The sequence below is a fragment of the Lycium barbarum genome, chromosome 7, assembly GCF_019175385.1.
Source record: "Lycium barbarum isolate Lr01 chromosome 7, ASM1917538v2, whole genome shotgun sequence".
In the NCBI taxonomy this organism is placed as follows: domain Eukaryota; kingdom Viridiplantae; phylum Streptophyta; class Magnoliopsida; order Solanales; family Solanaceae; genus Lycium; species Lycium barbarum.
Genome location: NC_083343.1, coordinates 40,249,942 through 40,267,424, shown reverse-complemented (window position 1 = coordinate 40,267,424; position 17,483 = coordinate 40,249,942). Strand labels below are relative to the sequence as shown.

At 37.7% G+C, this 17,483-nt stretch overlaps 1 long non-coding RNA gene across 1 annotated transcript; it reads right to left on the bottom strand.

Annotated features, from left to right (window-relative positions):
* Positions 1-3,131: 3,131 nt before the first annotated feature.
* LOC132602250 (uncharacterized) lies at positions 3,132-17,087 on the bottom strand. The gene is made up of 3 exons (XR_009567688.1): positions 17,013-17,087; positions 4,571-4,655; positions 3,132-3,420 (listed from the first exon to the last, which is right to left on the bottom strand). It is a non-coding gene; the product is annotated as an uncharacterized LOC132602250 (long non-coding RNA).
* Positions 17,088-17,483: the final 396 nt, after the last annotated feature.

Below are 17,483 nucleotides of genomic sequence, written 5' to 3'. Positions count from 1 at the left end.
ACCACGTGATTCAAGGTATTAGAAGGCTTAGATACTTAAAATGTAGAAGAACATAGGAATGGGTCATTATTGAGTGAATAGTGACATAAATGAATGATAGTGGAATTGAATCATGAATGATGAAGTGTTGTGAGTAAAAATACGATATAAATGATGTTTATAACGTGAAACAAGTAGTAAATGCACGAAAACACTAAGGTGAGCTATAGGGAGAAATATGGGAAAATTGGAGGAAAATGGTGGATTGTGCTAATGGTGCATAAATGATGATTTTGATTGCGATATTGTGAATAGCATTGTGAATGATTGGGGGTAGATATAGAACATGGGAAAATTAGTATAAACGAAGGAAGTGCTGCACAAATTTTCCTAGAACTAGCGATCCGTTCTTGTAGTTAATTAACTAATGTAATACGAATTCTCTCATGAAGGTGACGACGTGGTATCGAAGGAGAATAAGTGGACAACAACTTAGCTAAATGGCAAGGTATCTGAGGCTAGTCCTTTATTTCCAATGGCATGAATCTTATAGTCTGAATTACCATCTTTCCATGAGCTCCTACATTCCAAAAAGCTTAAGTTATACGATATGATGATGCTAGGATGAGGATGATGTTAGTCTTTGCCTACACTCACCTTATGTACTAGTCCTTTCAAGGTGAGACAGAATGTTCATAATTGCTCCATAAAGTAATCGGGGGGGGGGGGGGTCACGACCTTAGGTCACCCCGATAGAGTAAAGTTGTTCTCAAACCTCACGCATGTGCTATGATAAGATAAGTATTTTACAATGAGTACATTATTATGATTATTTTATGATAAGCATGGCATGAGCATTGCATACCGGGCCTAGTTGGCCGGGCAGACACCGCTTCGGCGGGCGGTGATACGGATACACCACGACCTTCGGGCGTGGGCAGACACCACTAGTGGGCGGCATGAGATGGTACCTCGGACGCGGGAGGCCTGGACGCGGGCTTATATTATTGATTATCACACCGTTCTGACATGGGCGGGCAGCTTGCATATGATGCATAGATGTTACGATGATAAGTATGAGTAAGACATCATGCATTATTCCATTTGTGATTATCGGTCAGATCCTTATGCTTTATATTGATGCTCTCATTATATTATTGATGCCGTTGTTCACTGTTCATGCCTCTCATACTCAGTACAATATTCGTACTGACGTCCCTTCTTTGGACGCTGTGTTCATGCCCACAGGTAGACAGGGAGGCGAGCTTGATCCAGATACTTAGGAGCTGTCAGCTGTTGAGAGTACTCCATTGTTCGGAGGTGCTTATGATTTCTCTTTGGTGTATATGTATATATATATTTTGGGCACGACGGAGTCTTGTTCCGTCTATGTATTCATTATGACAGTAGAGGCTCGTAGATACGTAGTGTGGGTCAGGTGGTCTCAAAAGATGCTATTGTTATGTACATATTATTTTGATGGCCGAGAGACATATGTATATAAAGTACTTATGTTTTGATACAAATTATGTTTCCTATACTTTCATGCGTAAAACTGGCAAAAGATCATTAAATGAGTAAAATAAGTAGTAGAGTGAGCGGTTCTCGGTATCTAGCTCCGGGTACCCGTCGCGGCCCCTAGTTGTGTCGTGACACTAAGTTTCACAGCAAAATCAAACATATTGACATCAAGTATATCTTTGTGAGGGACACAGTAGCAAGTGGAGAAGTAACTTTACAAAACATATCAATGCAAGAAATGATTGCTGATCCTTTTACAAAGGCGATATCTATAGACTTGTTTGAGAAATATGTTATGGCTCTTGATCTGCATAGGATATGATCATATTTCTATGGCCAAAGTCATAGACAGCATGTTCACAGATTCTTCATGGCCACCTAAACCTAAGCTTGTTCCAATTGAACCCCTATACTGTTCAAAAATTGATCCTATTAGACACTATTTTGACAATAAGCCAAAAATATAAAATAAGTGTAATGCACTCACGGTGACATGGCAAAGTGACGAATTAAATGATGACATGTGGCATTTGGTCCAAAAGGTTATTAAAAAATTAGTTATAAGAAAAAGAAAAAGAAAAACAATTTTAAAATCTATTTAACTAATTATTTAATCCCTAGTTTCGAGAAACCCACTGTCACCTACCCAAACCCACCGTTCCGCCACCGTCACCCACCCAAACCCACCCTTCATCTTTATTTTGATAGCCATTGAAGAACTCCCACATGATGCCATCTTCCCACATCATGTTATTTCCTATCTCATTTCCCGATTAGTATAAGAACCTTCTTATCCATCCCATTTACCACCGGAAGGAGCAAAGAACGAAGCTTTGACAGAAAAAAATAACGAAGCTCGTAATTCGATTCGGACTATTTCTGCAAAAATGGCTAGTTTTGCAAAATCTGAAAATTCAGATTCAGTTCGTCACTTTCTTCGTAGACCTGATCTGTAATTTGATGCACAACCACTCGAAACCTTCTTCGAATCGCCCCAAATTTTAGATATGAGCTCCTCTCGAAGTTACGATTCTTTTGAGGTATCACTCACTCGAAATGAAGCTCATTTGCGGCAACCCGATTTTTCGAACATGAAGCTTTGAGATTCAGCAATGGCGATTATTAGCTCCCAAGAGCAGCATCAAATACAATTTTCAGTAGCGGGGACTAATTTCTCAATTGTATTCACCAACAAACAATCAAAATTCCAGAAGAATTTGCAGCTGAAAACAAAGCTTCGACCTCAGTCTTCGAACAATTTGAACCCAGGTTAAAAGTCTTCATCAATGTAGAAAATGAAATTTCACCAGGAAAAGTTATAGTATCCAAATCTAATGTTTCTTTTACTTGGAGAGAAAATAAGGGAAACGTATTGAGGAGAGAAGAGGAAAAGAATTGGAGGGAGAGAGAGATGAGGGGAATAGGGGAAGGATTGAGGAGGAAGACGACTGTCTTGCTCTTTTTATCTTTTAATTATTTAGGTTATGTTGTGTCACGACCCAAGTTACCGATCGTGCGGGCACTTACTTTATTATCACTAGTAGGCGAATCCTTACTCGTTATCCCTTTGATCACTAGCCATTTTTAACTTCTTAAATCATTTATACTTAAACAATCAATGAACACGTGAATGAAGAAATAGTCTACCAAATCATAAATAATAAATAGTACAAGTGCGAAAGTTTTAACTATTACACCCCCAGAATCTGAAAGTCATCGTACAAGGACTCTAACTAACAATGTCTAAAGAATGAAGTATATCTCAAATATAATAATAAATAATGTCTAGAATGAAATTAGACATCTAGAAAGAGAGATCTTCAGGTGGCATGACATGGGTAGAAGCTCACCCTCGGATCTGATCGAGCGAGCTAGCTTCAAGCTAGAGATGTAGTCTGGATGATATCTCTGGAACACAATCTGCACTCAAAAAGGGTGCAGCAAGGTAGTATCAGTACAAACACTATGTACCGGTAAGCATCATAGGCCGACTAAGAGTAGTTCACGCATATAAGTATAAAATCAACAAGATAAACAGATAGGCACTTAATACTTAAATCCAAATCACAGAATATCCCATAACAGAGTCACATCCTAAGATGAAGCTTCTAAACCACAAGTTTGTCAAGTTTCAATAATCTCACCTGATAATCACAAGTCCAAGTTCCGACCCTAGGTAGAATCACTAATCCACAATTTAACTCAGTCAATGATCATATTTATATCACAATATACATTCAACATCCATACCAAAATTAGAACTAACCAAGCATATCATAATGCAGAATAAAATGTGGTGATGTACAATGAAAAATATGATGACGTGCGATGCAATGCAATGCAATGGCCAATCACTCGAACTGTACACACATACTAACTGATGTCATTGCTCAGTAGTCATGACCTGCAGGGGACCTATGGTGTCCATGTACCACTCATTCCGGAATACTCCTCGGACCCGAGCCATAAATCCTCCGCTTCGGAACGAACCTCTAATGCTGGCCATATCAATGTATCCCTCATTTTCGGAACGAACCTCTAACCAAGAGCTCATATCTAGGTCACATCCTCACCCCCGGTCAAATGTGACTTTTTATATATATAGTAACACTGTCACATTACTCTCATTGATCAATTCATTAAGTACCATGTACCAAATAGTTTCATAAGTTCGACAAGAAGATTATATTAACTTCTTCACTAATTTCACATCACAATGTATGTCTCAATATATTCCAGTTCATTAGTGTCACGACCCAACTAGTGGGCCATGACGGGTACCCGGAGCTGGCTACCGAGCACCACTCACAATGCTCTCTATCATACCCAACCTGGACATATATCGTTTTCAACATAGGACTTGTCATACACCAATTTCCGAATCTCCTAAAAACCTATATATATACATACAAGCCCGCAAGACTACAAAATAATATACAAAATAGACACTGAGGTGAACATAAGACATCTACTACCCCACATGAGTATCTACGAGTCTCTACTAGAGTACTGAGACATAAGGACGGGACAGGACCCCACCATGCCCAAATATATACACAAAAGAATATACCGATAGCGGCAACTCCGGAGTAGTGGAGTGCTCTTGTACAACTACTGGTAAAGCTCCTAGGTGTCCGGGCCGTCTCCCTGTCTACCTGTGAGCATGAACACAGCGCCCATAAAAGCAAGGAAATCAGTACGACAATGTACTGAGTATGTAAGACATATATGATAACATAGTAAGGAAGTATAGAAAGCATGAGAAGAAAGGATAACTGTGACTGCTTGCCTCTTGAGGCGGAATCATGCATGATCACTTTTACCTTTAAGAAAAATCACACATACGTACATAACTGTATGAGTCAATAACATCATTAGCCCTCGTCCAGAAAAATCATCTCACGCCGCCCACTAGTGGTGCTGTCATCATCATCCAAAAGCCGCCCGCCTTAGCGGTGCTGTCCGTGCCATATAGACACGATATAATAAGACACCCGCCTTAGCGGTGCTGCCCGTGCCATATAGACACGGTGTAATAAATCATTATACACTCAACATGAAGCATGCATAAGAGTTCAAGTAAAGGCTATGACTCTATCGGAGTGACGTAAGGTCAGTAACCTCCGATTATATTATGGAACAATCATAATCATCTTGTCTCAGCTCGAAGGAACTAGCATTATAAGGTGAGGCTAGCAACAATGAACAATATCAAGGAATCATGTAAAAATCATTAACATTATAATAGCATCATATCATAAGCTTTAGAATCTCTAGACATAGCATTATCATCATCATGGAACACATCTTATCTCTTCCTCATAATAAGCTCTTAGAAATCTTTAGCTCTCAACTTGGGAATGTAAGAAAGTCATAAGAATATATACGAAATCATAGTATAGGAATCATGCCTTGAAAGAAAGGGACTAGCCTTACATACCTTCACGTCTCCTTAACTCTATCGACTAAACGCTTTCCTTCCGTGCTCAAAATTCTACATTCAAGAGAATTCGTACAAGGTTAGATATCCGGAAACCTACTTAAGTCTAAACTAGGACGACTAAGGGCTAACGAAAATTGGGCAACACTTCCTTTGTTTCTACAACTTCCTCCATTCAATAAAAAACTCCCAAACATCAATAACAACACCCACCATATCATAATTAATAAACTTCATCAAGCTAGACATGACTCAATTCTCAAAATCCCCTTTCAAAGTCATCCATAACCATAGTTAAGACACAACATCATATTCATTCACATATAATACTTCTACAACATCTTTAATATCATTCATAGTAAGATTATACTCATTACGTATTAAGAACTATGATTCAAGTCAAGTTACTATTCAAGAATACCATTATTTCCATATTTGAACTTCATAATCCAAGTCTTTCAACTACTCAATTTTCTTAATAACATGAAATGAATATAAAAATCACCTTGATAATGTAGGAATGGACTTTGGGTGACAATACTTCACTCGTAGGAAAACCCAACTTCAACTTCAAAGAGATTCTTGGTTTCCACAAGCCCTAGAGAGCATCCTTGCACTTGATTCTACTAATTCTTGGTGTTTAACCTTTGATTCACCTTGGGATTGTGTTAGTAGGGTGTATAGAATATTATATAACTCTCAAGAAATGTGGAGGAAGTGAGAGAAATGAAAAAATAAGAACTTGTGTCTAATATATATACTTGCAAAAATTTGACCCGACATGGTTTTATACGGACACTTATATGGTCCATATAATTTTATAGGATCCGTATAAGTGACCGTATAAGTCCATCAGAGACTGGTCCATCCTGTGACTGTTATACGATCCACTATACGGACCGTATAGTTGGTCGTATAACTCACATTTTTTCCGAAAAATGCTCTCGTCGATTCATTTGATCTCCGATCCTTATGGAACCTTTATAACACTTGTTTAACACTTCATTAACAATTCAGGGAACCTTATAACTCATCCTCAAGACCTTACTAAATAATCGTTAGCTCGATAATTATAGAACCTTTCCCAAACACAACTTATACTTCACTTTCCTCTGACGAACTTAATCTCACCAATTCATATAACTCCAAATTCTTCTCGCGTACACTTGAAAGCTACCAAATATCCTTCTTATGGTCATAAGAGCTCCATGCTATCCTTATGCTTACTCTAGTCTACTCACAGTACTACAACCCAAATTTTCGAGGTGTAACACTCTCCCCCCTTAAAAACATTCGTCCTCGAATGTTAAGTTCTCGGGAATTCTGCATAAAATTTTGCCAGAGTTTCCCCTGTAACACGGCACTTCCATCCTGTCACAACAACCCAAAATAACATTGCCTCACAGGGCTACAACTATAATAGCAAGAAGACATGGCCACAGACGACCCAAAAGCATTGAAAGAAACATTACATAACTGGGGACAATGGCGTCTCATCTTGTACTTTGGCTTGGGGGGTAGAGATAGGTACTAGTGTTGGACTTCATATCTCCTTACGCTGCCTAATGCAACTCTTTGCTTCCTCTTCCCTTCATAATACCTTCATCAAGCTTATATTTTTAATTCTTCCTTCACTACTTCAAAACCATTTGAGATGGCAGCAAGAAATTCTCATAAAATCTTTTAATAATCTTCCCCAAAACTTTTTGAAATGAAATTTCCGCACTCCAATGATTTAATACCCTCTCATTCTTGCAAGCTTTATGCGACCATCGGTATATATCAATTCCAAGCCATCTTACAAGTCTTTTCATCTTTCTTAACATACCTTGGGAAGTTAAAAAACGAACTCTATTAGCTTATTTATTCCAAAATAGAGGTTTAATAGGATGACCTATCTTTCCCAAATCTCTCGAAATGTATCGATCTTCAGGCACTGGTAGAGAACCAAGAATTTTGACAAATTTTCATAGATAGCTCATATGATTCTTTACAATTGCAACACTAATTTCATCTCTAGATTCATCCTCATTCTTGATTAGTACCATGAAATTGTCTTACACAAGTTTACTAATTATTTCCTTCTTTATCCACATTGCTCGCTTCCAGTTTCTTACCTAAATCTATCTTACTACATTTACTTCGCGATGCAGTCTTAATTTCTTCGTGTTTGAGTACTCTAAGCTTAAAATTCTCGTATCACCCATACATTCCCTCTTCTACACGATCATACATATTTGTTCCTTTTCATTGTAGGTCGCTACCGTCAAGTATTCACATGCTTCCAATTAGTTCATTTCCATTTCAATCCTCTCCTATTGTTAGCTTCACATCTTTCCGTTAGCAAAGGCATTACTAAATTTTGAGTCAAGCACTCTGCTTTTAAGGCCTTCTCTGCACAATGCTTCCTAAATTGTTATGTGACATTGTAACTTCGCATCCATGTAACTTGCTTGCGGTGGCTATTTCACTGGACTTCCCGTCTCAGTCCATCATTCACTTCTCCCCTTAATTAAAATCTCACTCTCATCGCCTGTATCTCCTCACCATAAAATCATTCGCATGAGCCCTTATTGTATGGAAATACTGTTTTATTCTTGTCTACCTTACACTTGAGCCGAAGCCGCAATACTCATGTGATGTATCTTCTTGGGATTAATGCTGCTCTTCCGTTATATGCTCATCCTTTAACTCTACCTCATAATCTACCTTATTGTTGTATGACTGCCATGTTGGATTCTCTGCCCGTCTTCCCTTCTACGGTCCATATCTTGTATTATCTCATTCTTACGCCTCCGGCGACCACGTTGCCCTTTGAAAATCGAAGACTACTTCTTTGATGGTCTTTTTTGGTTACCAATTTGTTGCCACGACTATCAAACCATGAGGGAATTTCCTTTAGCCCTATACTCCTTTCCTCAATTCTATCAAGACCCATAGATCGTCTTGCGTATTAATCATTTCATCGATGTAGCTCATAACCGCTCTATACTCGCTATATCGTATCGTCCACAGACTCGCCCTCTCTTGGCTCACCTTTCCTCAATAATCACCCCCAGGGACCTTTACCGTGTAACTCATCGGGGATGCAATTCCATTTGTTGCTGTCTGGAGATACATATGAAGTCAGTCCATTGATAGTTCACAATCAACCCTTGTTTCTTCTTCCGTCTTACCTCTCATCCTTTCCTCAAATGATTTCATCCACAGAACAATCGTTCTAAGCATATTTCAGAGTACCATTGACTACCCCTCCTTTCTTTTTTGAACTGCAACTTAAGGTTCAACGCCAATCCTTTCATACTCTTCTCTGATCAGTTCATACTACCATAGGAGTATTGTCCCCTGCCATCTCAACATTTTAATAATAGGGTAACACTAGGCCCTTTTAAAATTCTTTGGAGAGATGTTGTATAAAGTCACCCTTCATGCATAAAATATATTACTCCACAAATGGTTCCACATCCCTTGTCATCATCCAATCAACCACACCGTTCTTACAGTAAGATTTAAAATTTCAATCACTCCATGACATCTATTACCATTCCTACTTAATGTTAGGATATCCACAGGGTTTGATCCTTTTCCACCCTCTGTTTATCGGGTTTCTGATCCGGTAGAACTTCATAATCCAAGTCTTTCAACTACTCAACTTTCTTAATAACATGAAATAAATATAAAACTCACCTTGATGATGTAGGAATGCACTTTGGGTGACAATACTTCACTTGGAGGAAAACCCAACTTCAACTTCAAAGAGATTCTTGGTTTCCACAAGCCCTAGACAGCATCCTTGCACTTGATTCTACTAATTCTTAGTGTTTAACCTTTGATTTACCTTGGATTTGTGTTAGTAGGGTGTATAGAATATTCTATAACTCTCAAAAAGTGTGGAGGAAGTGCGAGAAATGAAAAAATAAGAACTTGGGTCTAATATATATACTTGCAAAAATATGACCCGACATGGTTTCATACGGACACTTATATGGTTCGTATAATTTTATATGGTCCGTATAAGTGACTGTATAAGTGCATCAGAGACTGGTCCATCAGAGACTAGTCCATCCTGTGACTGTTATACGGACCACTATATGGATCGTATAGTTAGTCGTATAACTCATCCTTTTTCGAAAAAAGCTCTCGTTCGAAAAATGCTCTCGTCGATTCATTTGATCTCCGATCCTTATGGAACCTTTTTAACACTTGTTTAATACTTCATTAATAATTCAGGGAACCTTATAACTCATCCTCAAGACCTTACTAAATAATCGTTAGCTCGATAATTACAGAACCTTTCCTAAACACAACTTATACTTCACTTTCCTCTAACGAACTTAATATCACCAGTTCATATAACTCCAAATTCTTATCGCGTACACTTGAAAGCTACCAAATATCCTTCTTATGGTCATAAGAGCTCCATGCTCACCTTATGCTTACTCTAGTCTACTCACAGTACGACAACCCAAATTTTCAAGCTGTAACAGTTAGTATTTATGGACTATGAACAATTTGCAATATCAATGTCAAACACAAGGCATCATGCCACAAGTCTTTCATGAATTGTTTCCGAACCATTTCCATCATGTATGAGTGTATGAATGCATAAATGAGTGTAAACATGGTAAATCAATGCAAACCAATAAAGCAACAATGAAGGTACAAGTCACAAAGCCACAAGTCATATCAAGACTTGGATCAAATCAACCATGAAATGAATCATACAAACCGTCTCAACCAACACAAGAGTCTATGTCCCTCTTTACTTCCTCATATTGAAAGTATGCCTCACAACTAGATCTTGTATCACCAAGAAGCTCCAGTTTTCTATATATTATCATCAACAGTAAATCATATGCCAAGTTTTCATCTATGTACTGTCATAATTTTATATCAACATTCAACTCTAAACTCATTATCCTTTCTTTCTTCGATGATACGTGTCACAATAAGAGAGAACTGAGTACAACATGACAATTTAGATAATAAGTCTAATCACAACAACAGGGCAACAAGCCACTATCAACAACAATCAACCTAATAGAAATCCATCTCGAATCGCCACAGTATGAATACAACTACACCTCATATTTCAGTAAATAAAGTAATGGCAACGAGCCCACAAAATCAGAAGTCATACCAATCTAACTAATATCCAGCCAAACACCATGTCCGAAGACCTAATCATGCTTTCTCCCGTCAATTCTACACAATACATACGTTTCGCTAATCAAAGTCTAACTAAAGTATGCCATAACCTACCTCGAATGTAGAACAGGAGCCACGAACTACTCCACACGAGTCTTCTATTTCTGAAGCACCTCATAGTGGTCAAAGTTTAACAATATGATGCTAAGTAAGCAACAGACCACGTATTTAAATAAGAACAACAATTTGGGGAAGAAGACTCACTTACTTCTACCCCTTTTTAATGGATGAAACCATCCTTTAATGGTGAATTTATCATAACTTCTACCTCTACAATCATTAGCCTTCAATTCTTGGGTTTCTAATCAATTTACCCTTTCCAATAGATTTTAGAACAAAGCTTCCATTTTTATTAGAACCCTAGTCTCAACATGATATTTCAAATATAAGAAATCAAATTCCTTTCCTAGAAGGTGATAATCTATACTCCTAGATGATTAATCAACAACAAAATCAATAACCCACCAATTATTTAAGGGTTTACTAATTCTAGGGTTCTAGGGTTTTCACCCATCATTGATGGACCTTAAACTAATCATGAAACTTGAAGAAGAAAGGAAAAGGAACAAATAAAGGTGGAGACTTACCCTAAGATGCTTTCACCAATGAGTGGAATGAATTTTGTCTCTTTCTCTCTTGAAAACTGACTTTGGGGTCTTGGGAATAATGGGTAGGAGTTGGGGGATTAAAATAGGGCATTCTGCCCCCCGTCGGATGCTGTAGCGGCCAGTTGGTCGCTGCAGCGGTACCGCTATAGCGGCCCTTTGGTCGCTGCCAGTAGCTAGCTAGAACAGTCCGCATTAAAATGGTCATATCTCCAGGCGGAACGCGACGATTCATTTTGCTATGGCTTCGTAATTTCGATACGGGTCTAATGGTTTAAACCTCACTCAAAACAAAGGTCGGATGATCAATATGGAGCCATTTCTATCCACAGACCTCATGCGAAAACATAGAATACGAGCGCGACAAAACCCAAACCCATCTGAAACTCTTTGGAACCTCACCAAAACTTGTGGACAAGTTTAAAATCATCATAATAACATGTTGGAACTTCCAAAATATTGACATGAGGTCATCCTAACCCGACGTTGACCGTAGTCAACTCTAATTCGCTAACTTAACTAGCTTCTCAATCAACAACTCAATTTACATTCAAACCTTGCGGAAACCAACCCAATGACTTCGTTAAGTCATAGATCATACTAACGGGACTTGGGGAAGGGTCAACAAGGTAAACGGGCCCAAACACTATAACGACTAAACGGGTCGTTACATGTTGGCCATGACTAGTTCCCGAGCTTAGGTTAGGTGTCAAATTGGAACGAGCTTAGGTTTAGGTGGCTATGAGAAATCTGTGGACAACTTTAGGGGGTTGTCTATGACTTTGGCCTATTTCTATATTGTAATATGACTTGGTTGTTATAATATTCTCATCAATATTTTACTCTCGAATTTATTTTCATAAGATGTATGCATGTGATGATGTATTTTTATCAATAAAGTATGCCGAACAAGTCGCGAGATTCACTCTATACATAAGCAATCGCCTCTTACGTTGAGGAACGTGAAGAGATGAGTTTCACCATCATGTTATGACTTGTTTTGTAAGCCAGATGTGAGTTCTCTAAGTAGATGGATTTGAGGATTATTGAAGTGAGAAGCTCTAGTTAGACATGTGGAGGGGTCTAGACCAAGATATGTACGATATTGAATGAGTAAATGAATGAGACACATACGTCAATGTAAGGCAAGACTGTTGTAGCACGTGTTTCATACCACGTGTGCTAGCAACCAATGGGTTAATGCAAGAATGGATCAATGCTTCTTCATTGTGTGAGACCCTGAAAAGTTACATTAACTTTCATTTGAATACCCTTTGATTTTTTCTTGAAGTTTCAATCGGTGTTGCTACTTTAGCATGTCATTAATAGCAATGAGTGATTCGGCAATACAGTACATGTCCAGAAAAGCAGTTTATCTGAAACAGATAGTTTCGAGTAGAAAGGGAGGAAAGTTAAAATTAGTAATTTAACTTTTATTTACAGGATGACCATTATACTTACCATAAGGGTGTCAAGTGTAATTGTGGATATAAACATAAACATAACTCGAGTTCACCTCTTTCGAGGATGAAAGATCAGATTATTATCTACTGGAGTAAGAAATGATGTCTGTGTTAGTGTTAGAATTTAATTGATGAAAAGTCTTGTTATGCAGGGAAATACTCAAGCGCTTCAACACAATCCATTGGATGCACACAACCCACAAAGCAGTGAAAATACTCAAGCAGCTCAGCCAAAATCATCAATGCCCAGTTCACTGATAGGAAGAGAAGAGTTGTACCAAAACAACTCATCGGCCCATCAAAGAAAAGGATCACAACACTGTCTTAAAGTAATCTAGATGTAAAAGGAAAGAAAATATCGAGATGCGTCAATCAATAAATGCAGTCAAATTAAAGATCTGCGTAAATAAGGAAGCAAGTACCAAGGGTTTGATTGATGAAATAACTAAGGAAGCAAGTACCATGGGCTTAACTAAAGGAAGCAAGTACTGAAGATTTTCAAATATGCCAGCGCAAATCAACATCTCACAAGGAAACAAATATGGAGTGACTATTGAAGATCAAGGAAAGTCAAGCACACAATTAAAGTTCTAACTTTATTCTTGGAAATAGGATCATTAATTCCTTTTTCAAGGATCAATGCTTCTGGGTTGCCATCTCTGTCGAAGAGCCAAACGGTCAACACTCCAACAATTATTTAAAGGCTGTTCTTGGAACGATTAAAGATATAATTTCATCTAAACTTCTCAAGTTCTTAACTCTACTTTTCATAAGCATTGTATTTCTGGGTGATTTACCGTGTAAACAAAAAGGACTGGAGAGAAATATTATAGCTGGTGAGGCATTGTATCAAAAAGATTACGAGAGTTTGAGTGTAGATGTAGGAGCTCCATTCAAACAACCTTGTACCAAAAACATAAATTTTGTGTCATTTATTTTCTGCACGTTACTTTCTACATTCTCTCAAGTTACAGTCGAATACTGATCTCAGATAGTCGACTAGAAAAAGAAAATTACAATTCAGCCCCACTCTCTTGCACTTTCTATTGGTATCAGAGCAAGGCCCCACTTCTAGCTGCTTAACAACACGTGAAGAAAGATCAAAGGACTGGATATCAAATTCCTAGAGCAATTTTGCAGGATGGGAACTCAACAAACCTACTTCAATGGCGAACACTACAGCCACTGGAAGGAAAGATTCAAAATCTGAATCCAGTAGAATGATTTTCAAGCATGGGTTGTGATCAAGAAAACACCTAATCCAATCCTAAACATTGAAGCAAAAGACTCAAAAAGAAAGATCGATGTGGAATCCTTTGAAGTTACGAAAGAAAAACAAGAGGTTATTCAAATTAAGAGGGGAGTATGGAAAGATTTCAACTTGTGAGACTGCCAAAGAAATGTGAAATAATCTGGACGTCACGTATGAAGGTACATCCAAAGTAAGAGAAACTAAAATTGATGCGCTAAAATATGACTATGAATCATTTATGATGAAAGATGATGACAACATTGAATCAATGTTCACTAGATTCAGCAAAATCATAAGTGAACTCAAATCTCATCGAGTGGTGTCTACCAACACTCAACAAGTTAGGAAGCTGATAAGAAGTCTACCAAAGGCTTGAGAAACTAAGGTCATTGTTCTTGGAGATGGAAACCTGGATAATCTTACCTATGAAGAATGCAGAGGTAATGTAATGGATTTTGAGAAAAATCATATCAATAGACATTAAACGGAGGAAAAAAAGAAGGTGGTCGATTTCAAGTCGCAAGGTGAAGAATATGATGATGACGTTAGAGAAGAAGAAGTGACTATGATTTCCAGATCTGTGATGGAAGCAATGAGAAGATCCGAAAACAATAGAAAAGGAACTTCAACCTTTAGAAAAAGGGAAGTCTTCAAATGATCAACACATAAACGATGAAAAATGTTATGAGTGTGGAAAATATGGTTATGTTGCATCTAAATATCCTGAATCAAAGTGTAGACTATCCAAAATTATCAAAAGAATAGGGCCTTCAGCAGCTGGAGTGAGGATGAAATCTCAGAAAATAAAGACGAAGGAGTGGAAATGTTTGTTTCATGGCTTTTGGCGAAACAAGCGTGGTAATACCTTATCCTTGTCAAAATTGTAATAAAACTCAAGAACTTTTAGATCAAACCTTAGAGGACCTAAATAAAGTTTTTGATGAACTTAAAAAATTACAAAGAAGAAAAAAAGACTGGAAAATTAAATTAGAAGTATGTGAAATTGAAAGGGATCTTCTTCAAGAAGAAGGCCATGATTTGCAATTGCAATTAAATGTCTTGCGCAAATCCACCAGTCATAGTTCAGTCAGGTCTAGCCAGTCGACTTGTAGTTACAAGTCAACTGAGAACAACAAGCCTATCAGTGACAAAACCACACCTAGTAATTCAACTGGTAAGTCAAGTGTTCATGTTCAGACGGATCAATCTACTAGGTCTTTTAAGTCAACTGACAGGAAGTCTAGAGGTAACAAAACCTTCATGAATAAATCGACTAACCAGTCAGTCACTGAAGAATAATTTTCTCAAACATGTTTTTGTTGTGGTAGAACTGGTCACAAATTGCGTAAGTGCAGATTTCGCAATGGAGCTACTCCTGGTTAGTATGCAGACCCATAAATGATGCAAATAATCATGAAGCTAACCATCAAGGAGTCATGAAAGCTTGGGTACCTAAAAGAAAGTACTAATCTTTTGTTACGACCCTAATTACCGATCATGCAGGCACCTACCTTATTATCACTAGTAGGCGAACCCTTACCCGTTAACCTATTAATCATTAGACAATTTCAACTTCTTTAATCATTTATTAATAGTCAATAGATAAGTGAATGAAAGAATATCCCATAACAGTGTCACAACCTAAGATGAAGCTTCTAACCCACAAGCCTGTCAAGTTTCAATAATCTCACCTGATAATCACAAGTCCAAGTTCCTTCCCTAGGTAGAGTCACTAATCCACAATTTAACTCAGTCAATGATCATATCAATACCACAACAGCCGTTTCAGCGAACCACACCAAAATCAGAAGTAAACGAGCCATATAATAATGCAAAATAAAATGTAATGATGTGTAATGCAAAATATGATGATGTGCGATGGAATGTAATGCAATGCACTGGCCAAATACATATTGTACACACATGCTAACTGATGTCATTGCTCAGTAGTCATGACCTGCAGAGGACCGATAGTGTCCATGTACCACTCGTTCCGGACTCACTTCTTGGACCCGAGCATAAACCTCCGCTCCGAAACAAACCTCGGACTCGAGCCATATCAATGTAACTCTCATTTTCGGAACTAACCTCGGACCACGAGCCCATAATATTGGTCACATTTGATCCTTTCCATATGTATAGTAACACTATCACATCACTCTCAATGATCAATTAATCAAGTACCATGTATCAAATAGTATCACAAGTTCAACAAGAAGATTATATTAACTTCTTCACTAATTCCACCTCACAATGTATGTCTCAACGTATTCCAGTTCATTAGTACGTATGGACTATGAACAATTAATTGGCAATATCAATGTCAAACACAAGGCATCATGCCATAAGTCTTCCGAACCATTTCCATCATGCGTGAGTGTATGAATGCATAAATGAGTGTAAACATGGTAAATCAATGCAAACCAATAAAGCAACAGTGAAGGTACAAGTTACAAAGCCACAAGTCATATCAAGACTTGGATCAACTCAACCATGAAATTAATCATACAAACTGTCTCAACCAACATAAGAGTCTATGCCCCTCTTTACTTCCTCATATAGCAAGTACGCCTCACAACTAGGTCTTGTATCACCAAGAAGCTCTACCTTTCTATATATTATCATCAATAGTAAATCATATACCAAGTTTTCATCTATGTACTGTCGTAAGTTTATATCAACATTAAAGTCTAAACTCATTATCCTTCCTTTCTTCGATGATACGTGTCACAATAAGAGAGAACTGAGTACAACACGACAAGTTAGGTAATAAGTCTAATCAAAACAACAGGGCAACAAGACACCATCAACAACAATCAACCTAATAGAAATCCCCGAATCACCACAGTATGAATACAACTATACCTCATATTTCAGCACATAACGTAATGGCGACGAGCTCACAAAATCAGAAGTCATACCAACCTAGCTAATATCCAACCAAAACACCATGTCTAAAATCTTAATCATGATTTGTCCCGTCAATTCTAACCAATTCATACGTTTCGCTAATCAAAGTCAAACTAAAGTAAGCCGTAACATACCTGGAATGCTAAGCAACAATCTCGAATCGCCAAACCTTAGCCTTGCCTTCCTCTTTGGAGAACCTCAAAATGATTAATGTCTATCAAATATGAATTTTATGTTAGAATACGAATCTAAGGATACCCATATTGCCATAGTTTTACCCAAAACCCAAAAATGGACCCAAAATTGTTACACCTCGGAAATTTTTTTCGTTCATGCACAGTGAATATACTGATGAAGGGTACGACGTATGCGATGTTTTGATGAGTAAGAAATAAAATTCGATGATTCTAAATGAGATTTCAAAGACATTCGAAGTAAGAGAAGAAAGTTGCCAAGAGGAGGCAAGACATACGAGATGTATCGGAAAGGATTTACGAATAACGAATTAACGATAACTTAATGATGATTTGGAGAAGAGTTATAATGACCCCTAGACTATTAATGAAGTGATAAACTAGTGTCAAGAAGGTTCCATAAGGATTGGA